At 35.9% G+C, this 13,778-nt stretch overlaps 1 pseudogene; it reads left to right on the forward strand.

Moving 5' to 3' along the window:
* Positions 1-4,143: 4,143 nt before the first annotated feature.
* Positions 4,144-13,778, forward strand: part of LOC118663285 — a 59,325-nt pseudogene continuing 49,690 nt past the window's right edge.

The following is a 13,778-nucleotide window of genomic DNA, read 5'->3' on the forward strand; positions in this document are numbered from 1 at the left end:
ATGACTACAGTGGTAGGCAGAATAATCCTGACTCCCAATTCCATGTCTTCCTTCCCAAAATTCATGTCCTAACCTCTCAGACCTGTGTATATGTTACCATATGTAGCAAATGGGATTCATCAAAGATGAATAAAGAGTTTGACATGGGAGATTATCCTGATGATCAGTGCAGCCCAAGTGTTTTATAAGTGAAAGAAGAAGGAAGAGAGTCAGAATTAGAGAAACAGATGTGACCAGGAAAGCAGAGGTAAACTGAGACAGGACCATAGGAATGTCAAGGAATGAAGGAAGCTTCTAGAAATGCAAAGGCAAGGAAAGAGATTTTCCCCCTAATGCCTCAAAAGGTAATAAACCTTGATGTCAACACCTTCATTCTAGTCCCATAAGATCCATTTTGAATTTCTAACTTCCAGAAAGGTAAGATAATTTTTGTTGTTACATTAAGCCACCTATTATATTACAGCAGCAATAAGAAACTAATGGAACAACCTTGCAGGCCTTCTATTTTTAAGGTATAATGGAATACATATATACTCAGCAGCTACAAAACCCTCACAGGGTCTGGCCTGTGAAATAAGGACCCTTATCTTACAAAACAGCAAGTGAAAGCCCATGAAATTTTGCCCCTCAATCCCAAACACACACATGAACACCAGTGACAGCAAATCAAAAATAATGTCAAGAAATTAGTGCACCTTCTAGTATCTACAAAATGCAGTGATAGAGATTTCTCTCAGAGCCTGCTTTTATTTACCTCTCTGGACACAGCAGAAACAGAGGGGTCATGGTCAATGGTTGTGGGCAATGACTACTATAAATGGGCCATATCTCAATCACAGTTGCTGTCCTGGATGTTTTATGCTGCTCAGAGCAGATAAGTCTGACTTTAGACAACTGGCATACTGCTTTTTGTCTTCCAAAGAGAGAATTGGTCTGCTTGAAAGTTCGAGACTTCGGGTTTCAGCAACATGCGAAGCTCTGGAAAGTCGTCCTTCCCATTATTATGACAAGAAACAGCTGGACAAACTGAAAAATCATGACTTTTCTTATACCCACCAGAGAAATGAGTTTGCAAGGCGAACTGCCACTCTGAAACCCAGAGAGGCAGATATAGCCATAGAGACCCAGTAACTGAACTGTTTACCTGAACTAGAAGCAATAAATGGGTAGGGAAGTAAGAAACTCCCATAGGTCAGTCTTAGGGGAACCCCTGCCAGGTTCTATGGTGATGATATGAGAAAGTTCTTTTAGTGGCCTTCAGGGGAAGAAGGAAAAAGAATTATAAATCATGCCCAGACCCTTCTCCAAAGCAAAAATGTATACTCTAGGGAAAAGGAATTCCCCAAATTCATCGAAGTGTATTTCTGAAACCTCATTCGAGGTGTCTGAAGGGTATGTCTCCCCACTTCAGCCTCTTCCAGGCATCCTGTTTCCTCTAAGTAAAAGGGCAACAATAGCAACATAATCAACAGGGAATGAGACTAAAACAATAAATGAGGAATGCTGCAGTCAGCTAAAAGTGCAAGGCAGTAACACAACCCTGTATGAGTGAAGAAAGGACAGAAAAACATCCAGTCCCTTGTACCAAGACATTCACCCACTAAAAGAGTGAGAGTCAATCAGAATATTACAGAATACTTTAACTCCCTTTCCTTACTACCTCTCACCAAACTCCGGTTTAATAACAGCAGGTTACAGAGAAAAGCACAGGAACACACATACTCCTGACTAGAAGCAGCACAAAAGAAGGCCCAAGTCAAGAGAGGCCAGGACACAGGACATCAGAGGAATGTGGAGCCTAGGGCAGACATTAAACACAAACCAACTCCTAAATCCTGACACTAAAGCTCTATTTACTCAGTTTCTATTAGTCAATGCAACATCTTACAAGGCATAACAGAAGACAAGGAAAAAATTTGTATGAGGATGCAAAGTAAACCTCAGAGCTAGACCCACATATGACACAGATCCTAAAATGGTCAGGAAACTTAAAATAACTATTTTTAATATGTTAAGTACTCTAAAGAAAAAAGTAAGAAACATACAAGAAAATCTATAGATATAAAAGCCTAAGCAACTATTATGACTGAACGACCAGAACTACCAGTCACTATGACATGCACGGACCACCAGGGAGCTGATGCTCAATGCAGGAGCTGCCCCCTGGTGGTCAGTGTGCTCCCACAGCCAACCTCCCATGGCTGGCGGCCGGCCAGCCAACCGCCTGGCCTGCGGTTACCTTCCCTGGCTGGTCCCTCTCCCTGGCTAAGGCAGCACCAGAGAATCTGGGTCTGGGAAGCATGTAGGAGGAGAGTGACCCTGATGCTGATTGAGAAAGAGTAGCTGCTCAGAGGGTGCATAAGGGACAAGGCAGCAGCCTAACTGCAAAGACGTAAAGTAAGCACCACTGCCATCTTACAACTGCCACCACTTGCCTTTTGCCCTTCTGCCCCCATCAGCCACTTCTTGCTCAGCACCCTGCCTTTCCGGGCTTCCAACCACCATCGGCCAAAGTCAGCTACCTATCATGCTTGGGGGTGGAGCCCCAAGAAAATGTGTGGCTGAGGTAGGAGAGATGACCTGTCTGTCTGTCAGCAACAGAGTGAGGTGGCCTGAGCATGGATAGTGAAGTAGAGCTATATTTCCACCTCAGAGTGTAGCTGGTATTCAGGCCATTTTGGGGCACTCTGTCTGTGGTTTTTGCTTGCCACTACCTCAGCACAACTACACAACTAGATCGATCGGGGCCTGCTGGCCAACTTCCCATGGTCCCTCCCCCTGCTCCCCTCTCCCCCTGTGCACGAATTCATGCACCAGGCCTCTGGTATAGGTAATATATGCAGAAAGATGGAAACTCAGGAAAAAATCAGAAGGATCTACAAGGCATCAAAGACCTGATAACTAAAATGAAGGCTGCTTTCAGTTGGCTTATTAGTAGACAGGACGTGACCGAGCAAAGAAGCAATGAGCTTTGAGCAATGATCAAAGAAGACATGCCAATATTCTAAACTGAGATTCAAAAGGGAAAAAAAAGAGCAGAGTGTTCATATTCTGGGAAATTACAAAAGTCATAACATACAAAGAAGGAATAGTAAAAGGATGAGAGAGATAATGGAGCAGAATCAATATTTAAGGTATATAATGCCAAGAACACTGCAAAATTTACTGAAATATGCATTTAGAAATCACGAGAACATTAAGCAGAACAAATGTCACACACTCACCCACCCACTCACCCCCCCACACACACACAAACATATACACAGAAATAGACATTTATATAGTAATCCAACGACAGCATAAAAAACATTATTATCAGGCATACATGGAACATTCAAGGGGCTAGGACATATTCTGGCTCAGAAAACACATCTTAACATTTTTAAAACATAAGAAATATATTCTTTTTTTTAAATATATTTTATTGATTTTTTACAGAGAGGAAGGGAGAGAGATAGAGAGTTAGAAACATCGATGAGAGAGAAACATCGATCAGCTGCCTCCTGCACATCTCCTACTGGAGATATGCCCGCAACCCAGGTACATGCCCTTGACCGGAATCGAACCTGGGACCTTTCAGTCCGCAGGCCGACGCTCTATCCACTGAGCCAAACCGGTTTCGGCAAGAAATATATTCTTATACCACAGTGAAATTACGCTAGAAATCAGTAACAAAAAGATAGCTCATGTCTTTGGAAATTAGAAACCTCATGTATTTGGGAAAAAGGAACCTTATATACTTGGAAATTAAACAATGCACTTTTAAAAACACATGGTCTCCAATGGCAGTTTACCAAAATGAACTTAATTAAATAAAAAGTACAACTTACCAAGATGTGCGGGATGCTGACAAAGCAGTGCTTAGAGAGAAAAGAGCATTAAGTGCATTATAAGAAAAAAAAAAAAAAAGAATGAAGTAAAAGCCACAACCCAAGCTCCCATCTTATGAAACTAAAGAACAATTAGACATAAAGGAAGCAGAAAAGAGGGAGCAATAAACATTCGAGCAGATATCAGAGATAAGGCAGGCAGGGAAAGGCATATAATGGATGGTGTCACTTATATGCGGAATTGGGGGAAAAGGGGTCAAACTTATAGAAGCAGGTGATTGCCAGGGGCCTGAGCAGTGGGGGAAACGGGGAGATGATGGTCAAAGGATGCAAACTTTCAGTTATGCCACGGGTAAGTTCTGAGAACCTAACGCACAGCACAGTTACTCTACTTGAAATTTGCCAAGAGATTCGATCTTGAACATTCTCACACATGTGCACCGAGGTGACTAAGTGAGGGGATGGACGTGCTAATTAACCTGCCGGTGAGAATCATTTCACGAGGTAGCTGCATATCAAATCATCATGTTGTACACACCACACTTTTAAAGCATTACAAGTTTAGCTGTCAACCATGATTCTATAGAGCCTAAAATAAAGTTATCATTTCTTTACTTAACAAAAAACACCAAGGAAGCAATAGAGAAAAATGACTGAAATCAAAACTGATCATTAAAAGTATCAATAAAATTGATTAAACTCTAACCAGACCAACTAAGAGTTTTTTTTTTATTACCAAAATCAGAAAGAGGAACCATCATGACAAATCCCATGAACATTAAAAGGTGAATGAAATAGAATAGCAAAACCTCTATGCCTTACACATTTGCTATTTAGGTGAAATGGGCCAATTCCTTAAAAGATAATAACTACCAAAAGCTGTCTTTCATATTATCTATTTCTCCTTTATGTGTATCAGAGAAGTATAAATAATAATGCAACCCTTTCAGTTCTCTAGAAAAGTGGATAGCCGTGCGAGTCACTGTCAGTCACCACTGACAGCAGGTAGGGGAGGGGACAGCGGCCTGTGGAGTGGACCTGGGCAGGGCATGCACGCTGCCCAGTACACACAGGAAGGAACTGCTACACCTCCAAGGCTGCTGAGCAATTAATTGTATGACCACCGAGGCTGTTTGCAGCTATGTCTGCTCCCACTGGTGAGAGCTCATGTCTTGTGCAAGTTAGATAACCTCCTGTTTAGACTACAAAGTGAATGCATCAAGGAAAAACGATGGAACAGAAATCGGAGCTTAGGTCAAAAGGGGAGAATCAAAGAGCAATGAAAATACCATACATGGAAGGCAGGCATTAGGCTGGGCCAGATCCCTATTGTGAGTAACTCTTGGCAACATTTATTTTCTTTATCTCACACAAAAATAAAAGTAAATCTGCAAACATATTTTCATTTTAAAATGTCTGTGACAACTCTTTTATTTTCTTACAAAGTATGCGATAATGTTGAATGCCATGTGTAGTAGATTACAGAGCTGAGGCAATCATCAACTATCTCAGTGACAGCATATCATTTAAAATCAGTGAGACGGTGAAGATATATGCTTCATCTGCAATGCCAGGGCAGAAAGGCTTGCAACAAAATTTTTAACTAATCAGAACAGAAATCAGGTTTCTTACAAAAATGCCAAAATTACACGTTTAAAACAAAAGCACTTACAGAAAATGCATAATGCAAAGGATTTTGTTATTATTTTGGAAACAGACAAATAAAGCAATAAATATATATTCATAAAAGCTAACTGTAATCCAGTTTATATTAAAATTCTTATTAATTTCTGGCATAATATAATAAGCATAAGCTTATTAACCTGATACTATTTTAAAATTTCAAGAAAGGCATTTGCTTCACTAAAGTTACTGAATGATATATGAATAATGGTTGAAAAAGTATACTTTGAGGAAAAAAAATTGAGCACATTAGTTTTGGAGTCAAGGGTTGAAACTCCTATATAAGTTGTAGTATGGATAAATGGCTTTATTTCTTCAATTTTGCCATGATATCCATTGATTAAAATAGGAAACTGCCTGGAGGAGCAGTGATTAAAAATCTAGTTGAAAAACACAACACTATTATCCTTAAAGAAGGATACTTATTGGCAAAAGTACAGTATTCATTTTAATAAACTTTACTTTAGTTCATCATGTTTGAATTATCTCCATGTTGTGGACCAGGAGTGTAAAGATGAGCACCTGTGATATCTGTGCACAAGATATAAGCCTGATGCTCTTCTTTACCTGTATCACCTTCCAACTAGCTCGAGGTTTCTAAATCAACTGGAGGTTGTGTTGTTATTCCTCTAATAATTTCCAAACTCTTTATTAGTTTTTATTAGCTATTTTTCTTGCTTACTTAACCCAGGTTTACGTTTGGTTAGGACTGTAGTGTGTTCTTTAAAGATGTCAAGTTAATTTTATGGCAAATTAATTAAATAATATGAAATCTGCAGTTGAGCTTTTAAATGCACTCATTCAATAGGAGAGATATCAATGGATTCTTAATTACATGGGGCCAAGCTAGGAAACAGTAATGAATGATCTTGTACACATTGAGTAGACCTGAGATTCCCTAAAATTTTCCCCTAAATTCTTTCCAAATGACTTCATATCTATCAATACTTACCAGCCATCAAGTAGACGATTAATCTCTATAGCTTCTCAGAGAAAAGAATGGCAATGGTCACTGAATGTTGCTAATCACAAACATATTGCTAATCTTAATGAGATTGCCCTTGTACCATTAAGGTCAGGAATGCTAAAACTGTTAAAACATTTGTCAGGTTTGGCAAACTAGTGAAGATTTTATATATTCAAGATTACTTTCAGCAACCAACAGAACAGAAAAGATTAATGCCTAGTGATTAACTTATTATAGGGGTCAGTATTTTCAATTTCATAAATGGAATTCAAGAGCTACTTTTAAAATTATACAAGCTACACTTTAAGTGTGTTTTGTTTTTCTCTATTCTTCTAAAGAAAATTATTCATATGATTTATAGCTGTAAATATTATATCAATGTTCTCATGCTTAATAGTCACAGAAATGAAATGACTTATTTTCTACACAAGCTGAACACTAATTACAATGTGAATATTTGGGGGAAGTATGCATGTTAATAGACATATTTATTGATTACTAACAGAGAATTCTAGTATCTTACCCAAGAAAAAGGCTATCAACAACTATTATGACAGAGAGTGTGTATTTTTTTTAAATGAAATGAGTTACATTCTATATTGAGAAAACTACACGCTAGACATGTTTTTTTAAAGTACTTACAAAATTACATATACGAAAAAATAACATAAGAAAAACTATTTTTTATACAAAGTAAAACTAACAATTGAAATATTGGTGATTCTAGGTACTTTTGAAGAAGTGAATCTTAATAAGAACACTATTACAGATTAATTATACTGCATATTACCATCATAAGCAATTATTTCCTATTTACTTTTTTTTAAATCTATTTTTTTAAATCTAATCTAAAGCTACTTTCTCTAATTTCTTTTTTTTTAATAAAACAGCTTCTGCTTTCACAATTTGGTGTATAATTTCAATCTTTCAAATCATTGAAATATATTATATACTAAAATTTGAAAAGGTATCTTATAAACATCATGGCTACTACCATAATAATTTCCGCACCAAATAGGTGCAGATTTGACTGAGTCACATTTATAAATAAGTGACCACTAATGTATTGGCTTAAACAATATAAACACAGTATCTTATAGTTTTGGAGGTCAGGAGTTCAGCACAGATCTCACTGGGTTTAAATCAAGGTGCTGGTGGGCTGTATTTCTTCTCAAGTGTTCAGAGGAGAAACCATTTCCTTGCCTTTTCCAGTTCTGGAGGCTGCCTGCTTTCCTTGGCTACTGGCTACCTACCTCCATCTCTCCAAAGTCAATCCTTTTCACACTGTCATTTCTTCCTCTTCTGCCCCCTTTTTCAGGTATAAGGAACCTTGTGACTACAATAGGTTCACCAGATCATCCAGACAATGTTTCATTTTAAGGTCAGCTATTTATAATCTTAACTCCATCAACTACCTTAGTTCTCTTTTCCCCTGTAACCTAACATATTCCCCTGGAGGTTAAAACGTGGACATCTTTGGGGTGTCCAATTTTTCCTACCACATGGGAATGTTTGATTGTGATGAGTTTTCATATTTTCCATTACAGTACCAACTAAAGTAATCCTCATGGCTCTTTTTTTTTATGCCCCCGAAATAAATGCCAATCAGCTATTATAAAGTTCAGCTATCCTCTGAAATAGAAAATAATTGGGGGGAAAAGAAAAGAATTGGGTAAAGGTAGTGACAAATACTAGTTTTCAGATGATTTGCTCTGAGCACAATCAAATAATTAAATTCAAAATTTGGAGTTGTAGCATTTAATTTATCAAAATTTGACCCTTAAGACTGATCAAATCTTATGTTAGTCCCATAGAATTAAGTAATGCACATTTGCTAAATATATATATATTGAATATTATCAATATATATTTTATAAATATTATATACAGCATACATATGAAATATACATATTTGATATTATGCATAATATATATTCATTTATATTTATGTCATAAATATGTATTATATTTAATATTTGTAAAATCACAGTACTATGTCTAGTCGTCCTTCGTATGTTTTTTAAATACGTGTTTAAACTTCAATCTAATGTGTATTAGTGACTGACAGACATGAGTTACTGGTGCTTTCATAGATTATATGGCCTACATAGCATGGTGCTTTTCTGAAGAAAAAACTTGTTTTCAAAATAGCAAAACAGATACAGGAGCATATTGATTTTTGCACTTGTAACATAAAGTTTACACTCTTTAAAACAAATGGATTATTGGCAAAACATCCCAATTATTTGGATATGGCTTTGACTAAGGCTGAGTGTTCAGAACTAAACAAGGAATATGCTCTGATTACCTTGGTAATACATGACGTTCGAGCTTGAAGTAATTGGATGTCTTTGTGATCTTGAATTATCCAGAATATTTGGGTAAACCTCTTAAAGTCATTATTTTCCTTTATATATAGGCATATGTTACATGTATGCTATATATATATATATATATATATATATATATATACACACACACACACACACACACACACAACTTAGATAAATAAAAACATAACTTCCAAATATTCGCACGCACCTAGTCATTTTTAAAGTAAATTATCAAATATATTTATGGAGAATCAGTTTAATCAGTTTAATATAACTTGCAATACTAGCCCTTGTAAGCACTTTCAAACTGAGTACAGTTGTTAGATGATAAAGGCTGGGCATAAACAATTAGATAAATTGTATGAGTAGACATTTTTTATTAGATGTATCATGTATTATTTTATTAGATGTATCTTCAAGTATATGGAAAGGGATGAAGAAAATTAAGACACTTGAGAACTTACAAACAGGAGTAGACATGTTTATAAAATTCTGAAAGACAATGAAATATTAAAGTTCTACATTAATCTTTCTAAACAATATGATTTGATTTTGCACCTATAGTCAATATCCTTTTATAGATGAGTTAAACATATTTTACACATGCTTATTTTTTATATGTTTATTAAGGTTGTCTGCTGCAAGCTGTACATTTCAATCATAATTTTTCAGGTGGCAGTAAAAAATTACAAAAATAGCATATGCATCAAATAAAATCATATTGGACTAGTAGCTGAAGATTTTTTAGTGATGAGGGTCAACATGAATAATTCTGTCACTGTAATATATATATATATATTTTTTAAATATATTTTATTGATTTTTTACAGAGAGGAAGGGAGAGAGATAGAGAGTTAGAAACATCGATGAGAGAGAAACATAGTCCAGCTGCCTCCTGCACAGCCCCCACTGGGGATGTGCCCGCAACCAAGGTACATGCCCTTGACCGGAATCGAACCTGGGACCCTTCAGTCCGCAGGCCGACGCTCTATCCACTGAGCCAAACCGGTCTCGGCTGTAATATATATTTTTAATAAAACATATATTAAAATATTTTCTGAGGTTATTTTCAATATATAAACTTAATAAAATCTTTTGATTTGGGTTGTTGCTTGATTACTGAGATTTTCTCATAATTTCCTGGATACTATATAGAACAGCAATATAGAATATGATATTTTCATGCTAAATCCTTAGAAATAAATGGTTAAGAAAAATGACAGTTATTCAAGCTAGAAGATGAGATAAGTAGGAAAATTTAAAAAGGATAAGGATAAATAATAAGAGCCAAGATAAGCTTGACTCAAGCCTATAGTGTAGATGGGATATTATCCTCCAAGGTCCCATGCTTTTTCTTGTATTAGTGGACATGCCATCTAAGTTCACATTTGTTATCATTCAATGTCACTATGGCAAAAATGAAACATAACAGCCATTTCAAGTACATGGAATATATATATTATTTAATCACTAGATGGCAGTCAATGTGCAACTCTGGGGCACGACTCTTCTGCATACTCAAGGAGAGCTTCGAAGCACAGGCAAGACTATCGCTGTTTGACAGCTTGCCTTCAAAGGTCAGCTAGAAGGAGAACAGAGCCTATCATAAGAAATCACTGCAGAGTATAAGGAGAATAAAATGTCGTAGCTCAATCATACAGTAAGAAATATCTTCAAATAGTAATTTAAAAAACTTTATCTGAGGTAAACAGAGTTGCTACCCTCCCATTTAAAGCGGCAAGGAAGACATAAATAAAAGCTGTAGATCTAAACTTGTAAAATAGGGATGAAAAAGCATGTATCTTACCATACACAGTATATATTTCTGCTCTGTGTACAGTAAATTATTTTTTTTAAATATGTAGCAGAAACTATAAAAATGGTATAACTATTTATCAAGTAAAATTGAATGATCCCATTGAAAATAATGGTATAAGGAATCCCATTCCATTACTTTTAATGTGATTGGGTCTGTATATTCCATGCCAATACATTCTTTGTAAATGGAACAAGCTTCCCTGAATATCCCATAATGAATGAGAAAAGGAAATGAGAGTCCTGTAAATGAATATCTAATCCTATTTCTTGTAAATTTTGCTTGTCATCAGCCACTTATCACTTCACCCATAGCTACATTACTTCAGGAATACAGTCATGATGATTTTGTCCTTATGCCCATCTATAAAGTATACTGACGGAGGGGTAATAATTTCTTTGTCATTATTTATAGATTTATAAAGTGGAATAAATTTTAAAAGCATTTTGAATTACATATAAATATATATATATATATATATATGTAAATTTTCCAGATATATAGAAATGCATCTAAGATAGATGGATAAATAGGCAGATGATAGAAAGGTAGGTAGATAGATAGGTAGACAGAAGTATCTATCTATCTATCTATCTATCTATCTATCTATCTATCTATCTATCTATCTAGGCCTTTTATACCTGAGAGGTTGATACATAACATATGCTGATTGAGCATTATCAACAAAGACAGTTTTACATATAGAACTGCATGCTTCACAGAAATTGTAAGTTTGTCTACAATTTATGGCAAACAAAAAGGTGTGTAGTAAAGAAGTCACAGTGACATAGACGTCACTAAGCATTATATATTTGACTTGAAAAGGCTGGTTGACCAGTCCTGTCATTTATATACGTAAGCCCTAGCAGTAGGAAGAGGAAACACTTCAGGTTTGCTCATTTTGAGCCTTACTTAAATAATATATTGACAATTATCTGTATAGGAGAGAAACAAACTGAATGCCCTATTCACACAAATTCCAACATGATTAACAAAATCTTATTTTTCTAATTAAAAATAAATAACCCCCTCTAATATTGCTCACTATGGTCTCAGTGGGTTGGGAGGATGTTTTCAGGCACTATTTCAATCATTTAGTGAGTTTTTTTCAAAATGCCCAGCCCATATTCCCCACAGTCTTTTCAAACCTCCCTGAGTGGGAAAGTAGAAAAGGAAGCACAAAGAGGAGAGTGAAATGTGTGTTTAATGGGCTTCAGCATGCAAACTGGCTTCAAATTGCCACTCTGCCTCTAATTGAGAAAAATCATTATATCTCTCTGAGCCTCAATTCATTTTAATATTTTGTCCATAAATACATACCATATGATTGTTGTGAGGACTGAATGAGATGATGTTTATAAGATACATCAACAGTACCCAAAACACAGAAATGCCAAATAATTGAAGAATTCAAGCCATGGTCCCATGGTGATCATTTCTGGTTAAAAATAGCTAATGAATGTTGGGAAGAGGAATTTTCTGTGCATTGTGTGTCACCAGTAAAGCATGTGGAGCTAATTTGGAAATACTGTTCTGGGACTCAGACTGCTCAATGAAAAGCAGAACTGATTCTCTGGGGGCAGGAACTGAATAGGTTTCTTAATCACCACAATGGGACTAGGCAGGAATTTAGCCCAATTATGAAGAATGGTGAATACACTCACTCAGAATTCATTCATTTACCACATATTCATGACAAAGCCTTTATTGATTCATTAATGTAAGCGAGACTTTGTGATACCTCACATATATTAGCTTATTTCATCCTTAAAATAACCACGTTCAGTGATATTTTTTACCATATCTATTTGAAGAAGAGAATACCGAGTCATAACATTTTGTAACTTGATCAAGTCATTCTAAAGCTAATTCAGTGACACAGCCCGTTTGGTGATTTTGATAATTACTAAACATCATGGTGAACACAAGGGAAGAGGTACAGGTATATCCTTCCCACAACTACTGGGTAGAATAAGGAAAAGCTTCCCCCGAGAGGCAAATTATAGCTTATAGCTGGAATAAATAGGAGTTGGGTCAAATGAAGACTTTGGAGGCCTGAAATATGGTAGAAGACTGCTCATTACTGAAGAGAGAAACAAAAAGAATGTGAAAAACAAAATAATAATAATAAATAAAGAACAACCTAAAGATAAATGTTGTTGGAGTGCAAAGCAGAAACTAGACAGTGACTGAGCAGATCCTCGGGAATAAAGGGGCCAGGTGAAGTGTCCTTCAAACCTTTTCAGTTATGGTCAAGAAGTTATTAAAATATTTTATATAGTGGGGCAACATGGATAGACTTCTCAGAGGGTACATTTGAGGGGAAATGCTGTGAGGAGGAAGAATACATTTAACATCATCGATGAGCATGTTTCATTTGGTGAGCCTTTCAAAGGCAAAGCAAACACAGATTACCCCAAAATACAGATTGCATCCCTTGGGTGCTCCATTAATTACTGCCTTTCCTGACAGGATTAATAAAGGCTTCTAGACAGGCAGAAAAACCATTGCCTTACTGAGGCCATGTTCCATTAGGATTGTGAATTCAAAACTAGGACATGTTTGAAGTTATGTAAATCTGAAGATTACATTCCTGGAGAGAAAACCCCCACCGATATGATGCAATTACACAAACATTAGGAGTATTGTGCCACAGATTTCAGAAAATCATTTGTGAAGTTAAGATCTCAGAATGTGGAGAATTTCTGATTCTCTAGGCATGGCTTCATGCACTTCCTTCTTTTTGATGTGCCATATTTATTTAAATTTCAAGACAAAAGACTCCTTTAATTTTGCTATCAACCATATTTGAAGACTTAGATAATGCTACCCAATTAAAGCATTCTTAAGTCACAAGAAAATCTTGATATATTCTTTAAACCTGGTTTTGATCCCTGGTTTTCTTTGTTAAATTAAGATAATTTTAGGAAACATTTTTAAAATACCATCACTTTTTCATGATATGCATACTATATAATTATGGTTATTTTCTAATGAATTGAGTAATAACTAGAAATGAATAAGATATGTGTCTTACTTAAGTAAAGTAACCAAAAAGGCTTGATCTGCCTATTTATTATCAACACATAGTCACAACTACAGGGAATTCTTTCCATATACATTGTCTCAGAGAATAAGATCACAAAACT

The sequence above is a fragment of the Myotis myotis genome, unplaced genomic scaffold, assembly GCF_014108235.1.
Source record: "Myotis myotis isolate mMyoMyo1 unplaced genomic scaffold, mMyoMyo1.p scaffold_m19_p_9, whole genome shotgun sequence".
In the NCBI taxonomy this organism is placed as follows: domain Eukaryota; kingdom Metazoa; phylum Chordata; class Mammalia; order Chiroptera; family Vespertilionidae; genus Myotis; species Myotis myotis.